Here is a 19,165-nt window from a genome sequence, read left to right as displayed (position 1 = left end):
AGACCCAGGACACGCTGGGGTGACTACGTCACTCGGCTGGCCTGGGAACGCCTCGGGATCCCCCCGGAAGAGTTGGAGGAAGTGTCCGGGGAGAGGGAAGTCTGGGCGTCCCTGCTCAGACTGCTCCCCCCGCAACCCGGCCCCGGATAAGCGGAAGATAATGGATGGATGGATGGATTTTGATTTGTAATTTGTCAGCTGTAGTTTGTAGGGATGTTGAAATGCACTGGGTTATACTGAGAAGTGTTTCAAATATTAGTCTATCCTCATTCATACGGGATGGACAAACACCTCTCAAAAACAGATATTGTAAATAGATATCTGCAAGATCTACTACATAGATAGATAGATAGATAGATAGATAGATAGATAGATAGATAGATAGATAGATAGATAGATAGATAGATAGATAGATAGATAGATAGATAGATAGTGTAGAGCTGTTTGAGGTAACACTACCTCACTAAAACATCATTAGACATTAACCAGACAACCTTCAACATCATGGGAAGTTTGATGTCTGAGACAGTAATCATGTGTGCTCTTACGCAGTCTATCAAGATATGAAAGAACTAGAAACCTTCTCAAGCACTTGAACAAACAGGTCATATGTTACAGGGAAATTTAATTCTAATTCTTTATTCATATCAGACATTTCACATTTAAAAAGACAATTCATATTTAAAACACGATTTCATGAATAGGGCTGCACGGTGGCGCAGCAGGTAGTGCGCGTGCCTCACAGCAAGAAGGTTGCCAGTTCGATCCCCGGGTCAGGCGGGGCCTTTCTGTGTGAAGTTTGCATGTTCTTCCCGTGCATGCGTGGGTTCTCTCCGGGTACTCCGGCTTCCTCCCACAGACCAAAAGCATGCTCATTAGGTTAATTGATGACTCTAAATTGTCCGTAGGTGTGAGTGTGAGTGTGAATGTTTGTCTGTCCATGTATGTGGCCCTGCAATCGGCTGGCAACCGGTTCAGGGTGTACCCCGCCTCTCGCCCATTGTAGCTGGGATAGGCTCCAGCCCCCCGCAACCCCGAAAGGGATAGGCGGTATAGATAATGGATGGATTTCATGAATATTAAATAAATATTTAATAAATATTAAATAGTAAAAACACATAGATACAACAACAATTTGTAAGAATTAATAAACAATTCTCTAAAAAAAAATCCTTTCTTTTTAACAGGACCACGGCCCCTTCCAGAGATACACACAAATAAATGTGCCGATCCTGAACACATTTTTTTCTGGAGCGGAGCTGAAACCAGCGTTCAGGCTATCCAGAAACAGCATCATCATGCTGCTCCAGATGCTGCCCCAGGAGAAATCCCATGGATGGAGCCATGATGTTGAGGTGCTGGTCACACTGTACTGGCTTGCCTGTGGGGCCTCCTACAGAGTCACGGCAGACATATTTGCCATGCCACTTGCCACAGTGTGCAGGATTGCCCACAAAATCATTGAAGAAATGATGACCATCCTCCACAGGGCTATCCATTTCCCAAAAGCAGAGCAGATGGAGGAGGTGGGGGCTGGCTTTGCTCACCTTGCTGGCCATGATGGCTTTCGGTCTGCTGCCGGGGCCATTGATGGGTGCCATGTGCGGTCCTTCCTCCTGCAGAGCCACAGAAGAAAAGTTACATGAACAGAAAGCTTTTCCCCTCAATCATCCTGCAGGGCATCTGTGATGCTAAAGGCACATTCCTCGATGTGTATATTGGCCAACCAGGATCAGTGCATGATGCACTTGTCCTAAGAAGAACGCCAATGTACCACCAGGCCCTGTATCCACCAGCTGGGTACTTCCTATTGGGAGATGGAAGATACCCGTGCCTGCAGCGTCCTGTAGCCATCATGACACCATATCGCCAGCCTGTAGCAAGTAAGAACACACACACACACACACACACACACACACACACACACACACATTATGTTGTTACTTTGGTGACTTTGAAATACAACAATACATTTTCTACCTGAATTCTAATCAACAGGCCAAGTTGAAGCAAGATATAACAGGTACCATGCACGGGCACGCAACACCATCGAGCGCACTTTTGGGGTCCTTAAAACACGGTGGCGCTCAATATTCTTGAGGGCCCTGGAGATCCGGCCTCGATTTGCCCCAAAGGTGGTTGGTGCCTGCTGCATCCTGCATAACATCTGCATGGCAGCAGGTGACATCCTGGAGGAGGAAGAAGAGGAAGGCCCGGCCCCAGATGATGAGGATGACCCAGGCAGCACTGCGACGGATGAGAGGGACCTGTCTGGGAATGGTGTCCGCAGAGGGCTTGCTGCCCAGCTCTCTGCTCCTGAGGAACTGCCTCCATGTCTGGGTGAACATGATTACATCTAGAGAAAAACCCTCTCCAGATGTAGTCATGTTCACTGTTTTAAAAAATAATTAAAAACATAATTTAGATGCTATTATAGATACTGTATATTATACATACATAAGATATTATTACTTATACTATTATAACTTATATTCTATTGGATATTATTATATTATAAGTTATAGATATTATTACTTATAATATCATAGATATATAAGATAGATTAGATTGATGTGTGTGTATATATTTTGAATGTGCTGAATGTTCTTTTTCTGTCTAATTTAAATTCAGCTGCATGACTGTAAATAATTGTCAATATGTTGTATATTCATTAGTTGCAATATACTTTTCTGGTTCTAGTTAAATTAAGTTCAACTGCACTGTTAATAATTGTATAGCACTGAAAAAAAAACACATTTTTTGTTTTGTTGTAAATATATATACAATACACCACTGCTTTCAAAAATGAAAATCCTGGATTGAATTTTAAACATAACAGAATTTAATAGCAAACAATAACATATTATACCAATACTAAGTGTTTAAAATTTGTCCACCAGTCTCTCAAACAGAGCCAAATATTTCTGCTCTTTCTGTTGCTGCCCTTTCTCTTTCTTCCTCTCTGGCCAGTGCCTCTCTCTCCCTCTCATCTTCTTTCTCTGCCTGTTCTTTTAAAAAGTCCAGCAGATCGCCCTCCCTGGACCTCTTCCTGGTCTGCCTGGCCCTGCTCTCTCCTGCAGAAGGGGTAGAGGCCGAGGTGCTCACCACACCACCTGCAGTGGCAGTGATGTTTGCCGCAACAACCAGGGGCAGACTAATTGAGTGCTGCCCCTGGAGTGCAGCATCCATCTCACCATACCACTGCCAGGTGGCAGTGGTCACACTCCCGGCCTCTACCCCTTTGCCAGTTGGTGGGTCTCTTAGCTCCTGAAATTAAGTTTTTAAGAGAGAAAGAAAGAAACATACTTTTTATTATCACATCACATGACATGTTGCACACTATATGCTTCATGCCATGCTTCCCGTGAAATTAATTCCTCTGCATTTGACCCATCCTGGTCGTCCTTCCTCCGCGGCAGACCAGGAGCGGTGGGCTGCCAGCCGACGCCGGTGCCCGGGGACCCAACTCCTTGTCACCATTGGTCAGGTAGTGATCTATTTTATGGAGGATACCCCAGGTGAGCACAGGAAGAACATGCAAACTCCACACAGAAAGGCACCGAAGGCATGGTGACACGCCTCCTGCGCCCACAGCGAGAATTGAACCCGGGACCTTCTAACTGTGAGGCGAAAGTGTTACCACCGTGCCACCTAAATATTTGATTGTAAAACTGATTGTCCTGGCAAATTAAAGTAAGTAATTTATTTAAAATAATTCAAGCTCTCAGAATAATACCGAGCACAGAAACTGGGATATTACCTTATATTTGCCTTTCAAGTTATTCCCTTTTTTTTTTTGGCTTGCTTGGCCGTTATGCCCAAGCCCGAAGTGGCAACAAAGTCCCTGGGAAAAACAAATACAGGAATAAGTGAGGTGACACACAACTTCAATAAAATGCTAACCATTATGAATGAAGACTGCAAAAATCTGGCTCTAATCCTTGCCCAGCCATACAAGCAATGATACAAGCACTTAAAATCAATACTCACTCCCACCCCGACTTCGCCGAATTTCGTCGGCCGGTGAAAAGGGCCTCATTACCCACCCGCCACTGAATCAGGGCACGGGTTTCCTCAGTTGTCCCTCGATTAAAATATTGCTTTTGTTAGTCTGAATGCACAATGACAGCCATTATAACAAGTACAGTACGTTTGCACAGCATGGAAAATGAACAAGCAAACAAAGATTTGGTCGAAAGCACAAAGATAGCGCTCTGGTAATAAAAATCATTCATCTTCATTCCGCCCTAAGTCAAAACAATTTCCCCTTGACATAAAATACATCAGTTTCTGAGACTAAAGATTGCCTGTTACATGTGCGGAAAACGAATTATATCCCATGTTTTACTACTACAGAGATATCACAGCCAGCGGCAGATTTCAAAGGGTCATGCCGGGATAAGGCTGTTTTCAGCGGGGTAACATGATCGTTATCTGCCGGACGACACATCTCCGAAAACTTTGGAGCAAATTTTAAACTATGCGCTATCGTGATGAATCGACCACAGATTTTAAGTTTTAACATCCACTTTCTCACATAAAATAATCTTAAAACCACATTCCGTACTACTAAAACAGTAGTATTTCGAAACTTGTAACTTACAGTTGTGAGTCCTCTCCTCCGCCATCGTTGCTACGAAATGCATTCTGGGATACGTGGCTGCCCCAAGTCCGCACAAGTCACCACCCGATGCATCCTCGATAAAATGGGAGGGGCAAGAACACATCCGGGTATTTGAGTGTACTTGTCGAGATGCGGGCCGTTTCTCAATACCAAGTACGCCAAGTTCGGACTTACGAACTTGGCAGTTCGGACTTAGCAAGTTCGACTTGGGAGTACAGTCTCTCCAGGACGGGAGGACGCAGGACCGTCATTCTGCAATTGGGACAGCAGCGTACTTGATGACGTTAGCAGGAGCAAGAACACATCCGGGTATTTGAGCGTACTTGTCGAGATGCGGACTTGAGAATTGGAACAGTACTTGGACTCAGAGTGATGACGTTTCTCAAGTACACAAGAACACAAGTACAGAGAAGAACGCATATTGAGAAACGGCCGCGGACTTGAGAATTGGAACAGTACTTGGACTCAGAGTGATGACGTTTCTCAAGTACACAAAGACACAAGTACAGAGAAGAACGCATATTGAGAAACAGCCCAGGTGAGACAGAGCTCGATGGAGGAGGAAGATAAGGCTGGTACGCGAACTGCAGGGGGTCCATGGATGAGCTCACCAGGGGGCACAGGTGGGCAAGGACCAGCCGCTCCAGGGCCTTCATGAGGTGTGATGTATTAGGACGAGTATTATAAATTGTTACCATGATTATCGTTTAATGTTGTCATCCAATCATTGGAATTGCCTAACGCATGTTGTGAACAATGTTGAAAATCGTCCATTCAAAATATAGTGAGAAGCAGATGAGCCCCTCGTATGAATCATTAATTAATTCCAGCTCCATGAGGCGAGATTACATCGCGTGCCACAAACCGTCCTACATGAGCGACGGCCGGCCCATTAGACACACCCTGGAGCGAGATTTAAATGTCTGCAGCCGCAGCATGTGTCGCACGGCGGAAGTGTAAATTATTCTTTTTTTAGTGTATTTATTCTGTTTTTATTGTATATGGTTTTATATTTCTCCTGCATGGTTTTATTGTTTTATTGGTTTGTGGTGATTTTATGTTTATTGCATGGTTTTTACGTGAACTGATTTTGAGTTTGTTTTACTTCCGGCCGGGGCGATTGTGAGTATGTAATAACCCACACCTGCGGAAGTGTGCAGCAAGAGAGGGCAGGTGCAGCAAGGCAAAGCGGTGCAGCAAGGCAGACGTGGGCAGGAAAAAACAGGCAGCGGAGATAACGAGCGGCGAGCAGTAAGGAGACGACGATACTGCCACGGCGAGCGGTGGAGAGTCCGCCTCGAAGGGCACCGACGGAGAGAGCCGCGAGGTGCCAGCGACAGCTGAGAGGAAGCCAGAGTGTTGCAACGCGATTTCAGGCAGCGGCAGAGTGAGGAGCTCTGCCCGACCACGTGAGTACCTTGATTGACTTACAGTAGCACTCTGGCACCAGTAAGGAAGGCACTTTCCGTTGTTCCATGTTGTGCACCCCCACTGCCGCTGTGGTTATCGCCTCAGGTCCTTGGCCGGTGGTCCGTTCCCCTGTCGGAGCCCGAGGAGGAGACCCGAGCGTGGTGCGGCGACGGACGTCACAAGGAGCCGCCATTTTTATCCTTTTAACCTCCTGCTTAGACTGGACTTCAGGCCCTGCACATTTGTTTTATTTGTTTCTTTAATGGATTTTAAGTCGCCATTTAAGACTGTTGGCGCATTTTAAGGACAGTTTTTAAGGTGTCTTGACACCAAAAAACGGACTGCAATAAAAAAACAATCGTTTTAATTGAGAACCTTGTCTGCCTCCTTGGTTCTAAACACAGTGCTCACCCCTTGATTTTAAAGGACCTGTTCCAAATTTTTTTTATGATAAATTTTTTATCCTCTTTTTTTTTTAATCATCCTGCCCACATTACACATGAATTCAGTGCGCGTCAGTTTTGTTTTAAGTTAGTTTAAGTTATGTTACGTTATGTTTTAGTTTTGTTTGTTAGTTCTTAGTTGTCTTAGTCTTGCACGGTCATTTTGCTCTTTAAGTTTTTCCCGTCTTCGAGCTACTCAAAAGCCATACTGAGTAGCGTGATTTACTTTTAGAAGACGTGTTTCTATAGTTTTGCTGTAAACTTTCATTTTTCTAAGTCACACGTTTTTGTTTTAGTATCTGTGAATTTTAGTCAAATAATAATAATTTTGTAGACCCTTTTCGGCCATCAAAGAGACTATCAATTTTGTTACTATCAGTCTAAAATAATCCTTCACGGACTCAATCGAACCCTGCAGCCAGCTGTTGATCCTTGGTCTGGGTTAACAACCATCCGGAGCCGTCCCTTATCTGTAACCGACACCGTAGAACCCAGTTCGAGAGACATCACCGTCCAACATCAGCTCTTCACCTTGGTGTGCCTGGGCCTTCCACCGAACCACCGAGCAGATCGAGCCATGGACGAGAACCTGGGCATCTTCGAGTTAGTTCGGAGCAGAATTTAACGGGACGTCCTCAACCAAGTAGGCATGCTAAGCAGGTTTGAATAAGAGTTGGTCTGTGAGGTAAAGATACTGCTAATTTATCCAAATTCTCTCAACTACTCGTTTAATCCCTTAACTTTACGTTCACGTCCCTGTTATCCCCTTACAACTACTTCTCACTATCGCCAAACTTGTTTTGCCATTGCGTTGCCATAAGTTTTTTTTGTGTTCTGTCATATCACCTCATATTTTCTGTCGTACCATTCATGATACATTATTCATTATCCATAATCGTGCTTAATAAATGAGATTCTGATTTAAGTCCTGGTTAGACGGTGTCCTTTTGAGCTGAATATATACGATCCCTGTATCCAGACTTTACACTTCAGATTATCAGACTGGTTTACCGTTAGTTCATTCGTTAGTATTTTATCAGCGTTATAGCAGTTAATTTCTGCAGTCCTTCTTAGCTGAGGAAGGTGGTGCCCCGTCATTTTATCAATGAATGCAACATCAAATTAAGTTAGTTCCCCTACAAATGTAAGGTCCAAATAAGAGTGATGAGCCTTCCTTTGTTGTTAAATATATAAAAGAGATTGCTACTTTCACTGTTTCATGTCCTTTCCACTCATAATGAGAAGGTAAGAGCACTGCACTTTGAAAGTACAACTAAAATTAGCTTTATCTTCAGTCTTTTCAACAGAAACATCAGCATTAGCAATGTATGAAATAGAGAATGCTCCAATTTAATCTTAAACTTCTTGTCATTAATGTTAGTCAAGTAACAGTACTGTACAGTTCCGTCTTCTACAACTTTTAGTCATTTTTGTACTGTTCTCAGTTCTACAACATAGTGTTTGTTGGCACACACGCAGAAAAAAATCAACTAAATGAAACACCAACAGTGAAGACACAAGAAAATCTGACACATGCTTTTATAACCTGGACACATATTAATGGAACTTTGAAAATCGTACCCAACATCAGCTTCTTTCATCTTGTGCTTTGTACTACAGCCCATTTAGCTAACATTTTTTTTCACACTTACTTATGAGAAACAAGGTAGCTTTTTGGAATGGCCCTTGGCTGTTACCTGATGTCATGTTAAAGTGCCCTGTATAAACCAACAAATGTTATATTTACATTTGGAGTCGGAAGCAAAATAGCTGAGAGGGGGGCTTTTTGCTGCAAATGGGGGGGCATTTCTCTAACATTAACAGTCATTCACCACCACAGTATTTTTGATAGTCTTCCATGCCTTGTCTCACAATATGAGACAGTGTTTATAAATTTACAGCAAGAGTACAGCCAGAACACACCGGACGTGTCTGCGGCACATGTGCGTGGCGGAACCTGTCGCTTTTTATTTGGCGCCCCTGTTAACAGGTTTGAGCTGTCCCACTGCCTGCGTTAGCAACTAGAGCTCAGGAGGCTCGCCTATTTTTTTTGCGAGCTGTGCGCCAATCCCAGCAATATATACATCCCTTGGTGAAGAAGCTGGCTGAAAACCACCAAGCACAGGGCTCAAACTAAAGTGCAGTTCTCTGACGTGACGCAAATAACACGCAGAAATAGTTTGTGCATGTTAAAAAGCCTTTTTTCTCAGCTTAGCAGTTAGGTTACCTTGAATGTCAGTTAACCCAATTTACTGTGTTCTCTCTGTACTCTCTGTTGAGCAAGTGTAACCGATGTAGTAAAGTAATAAGTTTATATTTCACCAATAATCCATTTTTTTAATTTCGGTTCATGTTTTATTTTGGGGGAGCTTTGTTAATTGTATTTTTACTGTGTGACCTTTGACATGTCGGCGATGTCAATTCCTGTGGATTTGCTGTTCTCCTCAGTCGGCTGCAGGCCCTGCTGAGGAGAGGTAAGACCGCAAATAATGTTCCTTGTTGTCATAATGTTTATTTCATCGTGTATATGTATTTTTAATCGTGTACAGCACCTCTTCGAAATATGCTAGTTTACCGATCTCAAGCTATGCTTATCTAGATAAGCAGAGCATAGTGATGGTTTCTGATGTGGTCTGCCGTTCTGTCCTGTTCTCTTTAAAGGATGTGCATTTAGAAGCCTGGTCGAGCTGCTGTCCTGTTGTTGTGTTTTACACAGAAGAAATCCCCATCAGTTGGCAAGGCAGCAGTTGACCTAGTGTCATTCCTGATCGTCTACAAACACAGCGCAGAATTCATAGCAAAACAGAGTGGCAGGCCAGACCGGTTACACAAGCTCATTGTATTTTTTGATTGGCCAGGATTTTTTTTTTTTTTTTTTTTTGATTATTATTTTGAACTGTAATTGGTTCTTCAAGTTGGATCAGTGAAGGAGCTTAATTAATGTTGTAATTTGATAAAAAAATATATATATATATGTTCAACCAATAGTCTTCATTAATTTTACATTTAACAATACATTTACATAACTATTTGATCAAAGAATTCTAATCATTTTCAGACTGTGTTAAATGACAGGGCTACAGTGGCTATGAATACAGTGGGTAGGCCTACATCTCAAATAGGTCAGTGAAATACACAATTTCAATCATAAATATCAATATACAGGGGTTCCAACTGCTTTTTCATTGAGAGGGGTGGCAAGAGGTGTGGGCATTGAGTAGAGGGGTTTTCATCCAAAAAAGGTTGAGAACCACTGCCCTGCCCTGATGTGTACCAATGTGTTCACTGCTTTCCATTTCTTATATTTGCAAAGCTGATTACTTTGGAAAAGGTTACCCTTTAAAATGCTTATTCCATTGTTAAATGAAGATCTTAGGGTTTCTACAGGAAGTGATGTGCCTCACTTCTAATGGCCCTATGCTCTTCCCATTTGCACAAATACTTGTTTTTGTTTTTGTTTTTTGGATGTCCAAAATATATCTAGATAAATATTAATAATACACCGGCTGAAACTCAAAAGAACTTCCTGCAAAGCTGGCACTTTCAGACACACTGCTGAATGATATTTACTGAACAGTAAACCTTTACTGCTTTCACCCAGCTTGGATTTGTCTGCCTTTTAGTCATACTAGACTTCGCTTTTCACACCACTGCATGCTGGACTGAGGACATTTTCATCTACCTGTGCAATGAAGACCTCGATATTATAGATGACATACAATTAGTAGCAGGGAAACCAGGTCAGATCCCCCTGTGAAGACACCACCTGCTCCCTGTCTCACAGTTCACACACACACACACACACACACACACACACACACACACACATATTCATACACAGGTGGGAAAGAGTTACAATGAGTAGCTTGATTAACCTTGGCTGTTAGGAGGGGGAAGTGGTTCTTCAAAGAGACCCATCTCAGTTTATGGTGACCACAAACAGCCTACTTTAATTCACCGTAAAATACATTCATGAGAAACTGTTGTAGCCGAATTCATCAGTCATGACATGACAGTATGTGTAATACAATATGTGTGTAAGCTTGATGTTGTGGACATGGCAAATGAATTACCTTGAATGAACTGCATGGTCTGGACTTTTAGTAATATGTATTCTTTGTATTTATGAGCAACATTGAATAAGAAGCATTTGTTTATAAAAAGGAGAGAGGACGTCTCCAGGAATTTAGCTAGTTTAGAGTGGCAAGGTGTAAGGAGAGTTTGTGTTCCTATTAGAGAACACGGATACAGATGCCCTGCCAATTGATGATTTATTGGCTGTGGTCTTTTGGCATTTACTCACAGCAATAAACTGGGTAGAGGTGAATGGCGATAACGATAAGGGAAAAAAACACTGTCGTATTAATGGACAGAAAACTAACTTTTCGGCACGGCATTCACACACGGGTGTGGTGCATTCAAAAGCGTCGAAACGACAATGGCGCGTTCAAGAGCATAGGACACATAACAATTTACCGAGAAACAAACTATTAATGAATGGAAACTTAATTCAATAATAGTGCTGTCAATCGATTAAAATATTTAATCGCGATTAATCGCATAAATGTGATAGTTAACTCGCGATTAACCGCAAATTAATCGCACATTTTTATTTAATCTAAATGTCCCATTAATTATCATTTTAATACTGTTATCAACATGGAAAAGTGGATAGGCTTGCCTTGTGCAAATGTTTTTTATTGAAAACAATGTGTAGTGTTATATTTCACACTAACATTCTCACTTTGAGCAGTCATTCACATTTGAATTAATGAACATTACTTGACTATGGCTACAGTAAGCTTGTTTTTAGTTTCGGTATCCATATGCCTCTGTCCAAACTTTGGTCTTGTCAGTCGACCCATCTGGCAACTTTCTGAAACTAAACTTTCTATTCAGAATCTTGTTTGCATCCATTTCGGCGTTTCGCGCCTGACATCCGCCTACACTTTTATAGCTAGCAAGCAGGCAAGACCAAAACATGCGTGGGGCGTGTCTATTGTTCTGTTCCGGTTTACAATCAGATCCTGTAGTTTTTGTAACGTTACTAGCAGTGGCCACCATAGACATATATACGTAGACGCCTCATTGACTGACGCTTCCTATTGGAACTAACGTTCAACGCGGCGCCATCTTGGATGGGTCTCCCATGTGCCCCCAGTGCATTCATTTCTATGGAGGAAGGTGTATGCCCAGCTACTATATTCATCATAACTCCCCGAATTTTTCCCCGATTTGGTTTGTTACAAATGGCAGAGATGTAGCTAAGATTGCAGTCACACATTAAAAACATGTGCTTTCATGCTGAAATACTTTGTCTTAGAGAGCATAATACAGACATATGGTATGGCATATTAATAAATGTATAAATTAATTAATTTTATATTTTGATAAAGAAACAGTTTGATTGTTCATCTGAATTTATTTCTCTCTCTCTCTCTCTCTCTCTCTCTCTCTCTCTCTCTCTCTCTCTCTCTCTCTCTTTAATGTTAAGTTAGGCACAGGCACATGCACGCGTGCGCGCACACACCACACACACAAAAGCCAGACATCTCATGTAACCTGTTGACATGCGTATTAAACTTTGAGTACGTTTTTTACTCAGTTATGTTGGACTAAAACTTCACCAAAACAAACTGTCGAAACGAGGAAGCTTTTTTTCTTTTTGGCCAACTCATCATGTCTGTCAGCCCACAGTCCACTGCTGCTTTCAAACACACACACGTACACAAACACACACACCTTCTGGCCTGACATGTCTAATTTTAAACAACTGTTCACAGCTTTAGGATGACAAAGATTCCATAATAGCCTGGACTGAAACTGCTGATGTTTGTGATGTACACTGATTTTAACTCCTGGCTCCAGGTTGCCTGCAGAGAGCAGGACTTCAACTTCATTGACAATTTTAATTTATTCTGGAACCGTCCCTCCTTTTACCAGGGTGATGGTATTCATCCAAACAGGTTGGGCAGCCGCGTACTGTCTGGCAACCTCCAACACGCAGTATTGAACGCATGACTGATAACAACTGAATCAGCCCCCTCAGCCCCTGTCAGGGGAGAAGCCCACCCCTCCTTCTCCCCCTCTGTGCACCCTCTCCATCCTACAAGTCTGCAAAGTCTCCCAATTTCTAGCCATCTCTGTTCATCACCTGACACCACTCCCACCACAGCCTTTACACCATGCAATTCCCCACTCGTCATTCCTGTCTTCATCTCGCGTAGACGTCGCCCGGCTCAAAGTCACCAACAAGGGGCACATACATGTCTCCTGCGTTCATTGCTCCCCTCCTCACTGCCTCCTCCCTCAACTATTAGATGGCACTGATCAATGCCAGATCTCTTAACAATAAGACTTTTATTCTGAAAAACTTTTTTTCTGCTCACACTTTGGATTTTTTGCTGTTAACCGAAACCTGGCAAAAGCCAGGTGATGTCAGTGCCTTTTCGGAGCTCCTCCCTCCTAGCTGCTCTTTTTTCAGCTGTCCACGAGCCATAGGCCGAGGTGGTGGTGTAGCCTCTGTGTTCAAGAATAAATTCAAATGCAGATTAATCACAACAAATACTTACTCTAGTTTTGAGCTGCAGGTCTTTGTGTTAGATAGTAACTGTTCCATCCTGTGTGCTATTATCTACCGTCCTCCTAAGGCAAACCAGAATTTTATTTCTGAATTTTCTGAGTTTTTAGCGGAGTTTTTACCAAAATTTGACAAGATCCTAATCTGCGGAGATTTTAATATACATGTCTGCTGCTCAGCCAATCAATTGAGTAATGACTTCAGAAATCTTTTAGATTCTTTTGATCTCACCCAATTGGTGGCCGGACCAACGCATAATCTTGGTCACACACTGGATTTAATAATCACCTATGGTCTCTCGGTGTCAGTCAAAGAAATCAGTGTCACTCCCCTCTCCGATCATCTTCCCATACTCTTCGACCTACTGTAATAGTGCCATCTTCGGCAACTAAGCCCCTCTTACCTCCTAGCCATCGCCGCATTATCACCTCTTCCACTACTAGTGACTTTGCATCAGCATTTCAGAACAGTGATCCCACTACCCTAGACAACCTGTTTTATCCTGCCTCACCTGACTGTTTCATCTCCTCCTTCCACTCTACCTGTACTTTAATTCTCAACTCTGTAGCTCCTGTAAGGATAAAATCCTCAAAGTCCAGGACTGATCCGTGGCTGAACGATTATACCCGTGCTCTTAGACAAGAATGCAGATTGGCAGAACGGAAATGGAAGAAGCAAAAATCTCCCATTTTGCTGGGTATCTGGAGGGACAAGTTAGCTACTTATCAAAGAGCTATGAGAGATGCAAAATCACTCTATCTGTCCAGACTCATCTCTACGAGCAGCAATCGTCCAAGGGTATTATTCAGTACCATAAACTCTGTCATTAATCCATCCACTAGTAGCCCCACAGATGCTTCAACAGCAACATGTGAAGAGTTTTTAAAATTCTTCGTTGGCAAAATTCTTTCTGTTTGGGAAAAAATTACTGCTAACACCGACGTCGCAGATAATGGGCTGAATTTTGCCTCTGTGTACCCGACTGCTGTTTTTAATCATTTTGACCCTGTTTCCCTCCCCCTCCTCTCTGAGATTGTGCAAAAGCTAAAGGCGACCAACTGTCCCTCAGACATTGTCCCCACTAAGGTGCTGAAAGAGGTATTTCATACTGTCGGACCTTACCTCCTTGTTTTTATCAATATGTGCCTTAGCTCAGGTACCGTCCCAGATGTTTTTAAACATGTCGTGATCAGACCACTTCTTAAGAAACCTCACCTGGATCCCTCAGTTTTATCTAATTTTAGGCCCGTTTCTCACCTGTCTTTTTTATCCAAGGTCTTAGAGAAGGTTGTTTTTATTCAGTTACAATCTTTTCTGGAAAACAATGCCATCTTCGAAAAATTTCAATCTGGTTTTAGATCCCGCCATAGTACTGAGTCAGCTCTTCTTAAAATCCATAACGATATCCTCCTTTCAGCTGACAATAAAAACCCCATGATACTAGTCCTCCTAGACCTTACGGCAGCATTTGATACAGTTGATCACTCCATTCTCATCTCCCGTCTGTCCAACCACGTGGGCTTTCAGGGTCAAGTATTGGAATGGCTCTCGTCATACCTCAGAAACAGGTCTTTCTCTGTTATGATTGGAGACCTCTCATCCTCCCGTGCCCCCCTCTCTTGTGGCGTCCCCCAGGGTTCCATTCTCGGCCCTCTTCTTTTTACCCTTTATCTACTGCCTCTTGGAAAGATCATCTCCACTCATAATCTTCACTTTCACTGTTATGCTGATGACATTCAGGTTTACCTCCCGATTATCCCCAATGCTCCAGCTGCACTGAATTCCCTCTTCAAGTGCCTAGAAGACATCGACCGATGGTTGACACAAAATTTTCTGCACTTGAACCAGTCTAAAATGGAATGTATTGTTTTTGGTACCTCTGATGTATGTGAAAATGTGATTAATAACTGCGATTCTTCTCCCTTTGCCTCTCTTTTTAAACCTGCTGTAAGGAATTTGGGAGTTATTTTGGACCCTGGTCTATGTTTTGACCAGCAGATTGACTCTGTAGTGAAGCTGAGTTTCTTCCAACTACGTCTTTTAACTAAAGTTAAGCCCCTCCTCAGAAGGAACGATCTTGAAATGGCTATCCATGCTTTTATCAGTTCTAGGTTAGATTACTGTAATTCCTTGTACTTCGGCATCAAGCAATCTTCTCTCTCTCACCTTCAACTGGTACAAAATGCTGCAGCACGCCTTCTAACCAACACCCCCCGTTACAGTCACATCACTCCCGTTCTTCTTGCACTACATTGGCTCCCAGTTAAATTTAGGATCATTTTTAAATTGATAATGTTTGTTTTTAAAGCTATCCACGGTCTTGCTCCAGCGTATCTGACTGATTGTATAAAGCTTAGACGACACTGTAGAGCCCTCCGGTCCTCAGAACAGCCCCTGTTGGAGGTTCCTTTTTCTAATTTTAAACAGTGGGGGGATCGTGCCTTCTCGATTGCGGCCCCGAAATTGTGGAACTCCCTACCCCCTGAATTACATTTTATTAATGACTTGGCACTTTTTAAATCACATCTTAAAACTCATTTATTTAGAGTGGCTTTTAATATTGAGTAACTTTTACCCTTTGATATGCATTTTTTGTTGTGTTTCTTGCTATGTATCTTTTGTAATTTCCCTGTAAAGCACTTTGTTCATCTGTCTGATGTTGTAAGGTGCTATATAAATAAACTTTATTATTATTATTATCCATCCATCCATTATCTATACCGCCTATCCCTTTCGGGGTTGCGGGGGGCTGGAGCCTATCCCAGCTACAATGGGCGAGAGGCGGGGTACACCCTGAACCGGTCGCCAGCCGATTGCAGGGCCACATACAAAGACAGACAAACATTCACACTCACACTCACACCTACGGACAATTTAGAGTCATCAATTAACCTAATGAGCATGTTTTTGGTCTGTGGGAGGAAGCCGGAGTACCCGGAGAGAACCCATGCATGCATGGGAAGAACATGCAAACTTCACACAGAAAGGCCCCGCCTGACCCGGGGATCGAACTGGCAACCTTCTTGCTGTGAGGCACCCGCACTACCTGCTGCGCCACCATGCAGCCCACATTATTATTATTATTATTATTATTATTATTATTATTATTATTATTATTATTATTATTATTAACACATATACATACATACAGCTCCCATATATACCTGCTCAGTACACTTTTCTTTTTTTTTAAGGCCTTTTTAAGGAAAAGTAAGTTTTAAAATTCCAGGTCATTCCAGCATAGATTGTACTGTTGTTGGCAACTGGGGGCTGGGAAGCTAAATAAAATAAAATAAAATAAAATGAAATGAAATGAAATGAAATGAAATGAAATGAAATAAAAGAGGGGCATAGTTACTCTCTTTACGCTGACTTCGCTTGGCTCTGGTGCTAGCGGAGACCCACCCAATATGGCGGCGACGCTGGATTACGCTCCAGCACATAATGAGGCATCTACGTATATTATGTCTATGGTGGCCACAGCTTATAAAAAACTACAAGTTCACTAGGGCACAAAGAACGTTAATTGCGTGATAAAAAAAATGACGCCGTTAAAATTGATTTGCGCTAATGCCTTAATAATGCAATATTTTTGACAGCACTATTCAATAAACAAGTTCACAACATATTAACAGTGTGGGCTTTCTAACAGTCTATTTTTCTTTCCCAAGCCATTGGACGCTCAAATCAATGACTCCAAAAGTCTGATTTCAGATTTGAACAAACCAGCTTGGAACACGCCGTGGCTGTTTGATTGGTCAGTCTGCTTTGACTATGGGACATGATTGGTTAATCAGGTCGATGCCTAACTGAACGTGGCTCCACCACAGACTGGCACGTAAAAGCAGCCGGTTCACTGAGTGCGTCAAGTCAGAGGGAATCAGGAGGAGGGAGAAGTGCGATGACTGTCCCTTCAAATTAAGCCAGTAACCGTCTTGGACAATATGAGAAAGTAGTGGCGGATGAACAGTTTAGTAAAACAATTTGTACTCACCGTTGATTACTTTCTATGAGTAAACTGTTACATCAGTCCAGATCTAATATTGCCAGTTGTTGGTCAATAGAGATTTTATTTTGAAAGTCAGGACAGGAAATTTAAAACTTCCACTTGAGCATGAATGAAACCTGTCAGTGCTGATGGATCAGTAACTTGTGTTGAGATTTTAAGACAAAGTAACGAGTTGATGACAGCTCATCACTGTAGTCATATCGCGGCTGTCATTCGAGTCCGTCCACGTCCGCCAGCGTTTTGGTGTAGCTTGTTCTCCTCACCAGGTAAGACAAGCTGCCTGCTAGCTGATCAGCTACACCATAGCCCGATATGCACGGCACGGACCATGAATCCCGCTGCTAAATATTGGAATTTAATGTAGTCTTGCGCACTGGCCAATGATATCCCCGTTGAGAACATGATGAAATATATTTTACAATTTGACTTGAGCCATCCTACAATTCGGCAGGCACCGAATACATCAAGCAGTACGGATTAGAATAGAATTTAATCTATTTAGTATTTAGTGTACCTGAATTCTCACATTACCAAAGTACCCCAGCTGGGGGTTGTGCGCAATGTCAGATAGCTGTAAGATGTGACGTTTTGTGGAAATAATATGTCGCTCATTTCCACACGCGACTTGTTAAGTGTCCCAACAGAAAACATGACGCACATCTGCCTGCAGGCAAAGCTGCCAGGCTCGAGGAGATAAGGTTTCTGGTGCTGAGTTCTCGATCAGTCAGACGACCGAGTTTACGCCTGCTCACGAACCTTCTCTCAGGGCGACGTGCCTGCTGCTGTTGCGCAGCTTGTGTGCAGTGTGCTTAGAGTGTTCTTTGCACTGAACAAAGTAACTTTGTCTGGAACTGGCAGGTAAGGTCAACGGCAATGCAGGGCATTCTGTTAAGAGAATCGTTTTTCTTCGAATGTAAAGTCTCCTACATACAAGCACAGTTCTGAAAACTTTATTGCCGTATCCAAAATCTACAGGCCAAGTAACAACTTTACCACCAGATCACTGAAACTTTTGACTGCATCCATTGCACCAGGAATTCCAAAGACAGTCCAACAGCAAGCCTGGCAAACCTGGGTAATGGCAAAATAAAGATACTATCCAAACTAAATGTGCATAAGTTTTTAGTGTAGAGTAAACCCAACAGTACTCAGAAAAAAGGCACAAGGCTTTCCACTTAAAATTCAGCACCTTACAACTTTTAGGAATTTAAAATGAGGAAAAACTCAAAATGCTTTCCAGTACATTAGACCAATCTGGGATAAAGGCACAAGGCTGTTTGTACCACTGTTTGTACCACAAGCAATCACATAGCATAAAAGATGCAAGGCTTTCCAGGGTTGGGGCTGCGCGGTGGCGCAGCAGGTAGTGCGCATGCCTGCCCGTAGGTCGCAGGTTCGATTCCCGGGTCGGGCCTTTCTGTGTGAAGTTGGCATGTTCTTCCATTCTCATAGGTTCTCTCATTAGGTTAATTGGTGACTCTAAATTGTCCATAGGTGTGAGTGTGAGTGTGTATGGTTGCGTGTATGTGCCCTGCGATCGGCTGGCGACTGGTCCGGTCCAGCCAAGATAGGCTGTCGCCCATTGACAGCCGAGATAGGCTCTGGCCCCCCCGCGACCCCGAAAGGGATAAGCGGCATAGAAAATGGATGGATGGATGGCTTTCCAGGGTGTTAATACCACCAATGAAGGCACAAGACTTACACTCAATGGCACCTTTATTCAGTACAATCTACTTAAAGTCAGTACAATAGGTCCACCGGAAATTCTACATGTATAAACTTTACAGTGTTCAGTTGTGGGTGACATAGTCTGAAATGTGTAAATTGAAGTATTGAAGCCGGGGATCAAACCACCAACCTTCTGAATGGTGGATGACCTGCTCTACCTCCTGAACCACAGTATTTTAAGCAGAAAAATCTGTACATGTTTAACAGAGCATGATATTGATGTTACAGACAGTACACCAATTAAGCAGTGTTCCTGTAAGTGCGTGCCACACAAACATAACATCAATGAGTAGCAACAATAGAGAAGCAAGCACTGGCCCTGATCTGAGCACTTCAACACCTTGAAGGTTACATTGGTGCTGGGGGTGGTC

General features: G+C 42.8%; 1 protein-coding gene across 1 annotated transcript in view; it reads left to right on the top strand.

Annotated features, from left to right (window-relative positions):
* Positions 1-17,145: 17,145 nt before the first annotated feature.
* cnpy1 (canopy FGF signaling regulator 1) overlaps positions 17,146-19,165 on the top strand; it is a 36,349-nt gene continuing 34,329 nt past the window's right edge. The window contains exon 1 of the mRNA XM_070974363.1: positions 17,146-17,332. The gene's annotated coding sequence lies outside the window, so the exon portion shown is untranslated. The remainder of the gene's footprint in view (positions 17,333-19,165) is intronic.

The sequence above is a fragment of the Chaetodon trifascialis genome, chromosome 11 (genome assembly GCF_039877785.1).
Source record: "Chaetodon trifascialis isolate fChaTrf1 chromosome 11, fChaTrf1.hap1, whole genome shotgun sequence".
Classification (NCBI taxonomy): Eukaryota; Metazoa; Chordata; class Actinopteri; order Chaetodontiformes; family Chaetodontidae; genus Chaetodon; species Chaetodon trifascialis.
The sequence above is the reverse complement of the archived record's forward strand: the minus strand, read 5'-3'. Positions and strand labels throughout refer to the sequence as shown.